The sequence below is a fragment of the Gavialis gangeticus genome, unplaced genomic scaffold (assembly GCF_001723915.1).
Source record: "Gavialis gangeticus isolate Ggan-Ray unplaced genomic scaffold, GavGan_comp1, whole genome shotgun sequence".
NCBI classification, from domain to species: domain Eukaryota; kingdom Metazoa; phylum Chordata; order Crocodylia; family Gavialidae; genus Gavialis; species Gavialis gangeticus.
Window position 1 is genome coordinate 18,327,213 of NW_017728995.1, and position 365 is coordinate 18,327,577.

General features: G+C 35.6%; 1 protein-coding gene across 6 annotated transcripts in view; it reads right to left on the reverse strand.

Moving 5' to 3' along the window:
- TNIK (TRAF2 and NCK interacting kinase) overlaps window positions 1-365 on the reverse strand; it is a 357,471-nt gene that overhangs the window by 89,752 nt on the left and 267,354 nt on the right. The gene's annotated exons all lie outside the window — the stretch shown is intronic.

A 365-nucleotide genomic window follows, 5' to 3' on the forward strand; every position in this document is an offset into this window, starting at 1 on the left:
GTCGTTTGACCCCAGTGCTCTTCCTGCCATGGCAGGGGGTCGGACTAGATGATCTTCTCAGGTCCCTTCCGACCCTAGAAACTATGAAACTATGACTTTTGCACTGTTCACAAGCCCAATAATAACTTAATTCTTTAAGGTCCCCCTCGCCCAGAAGGACTCTAAGTCAAATGTTAAAGTGGCAAGAACTGTATTTAGTAGTTCACAAAACAGACATAGTGTGAAACACTGCCAATTATTTAAATACTATCTTAGAGAAATAACCTGCTACTAATTACAGTGGAATGGAACACTTATTACAATGGAATAACCTGATACTAATTACTAATTTAAAAAAAAAAAAAAAAAAAAAAAAAAAAAAAAAT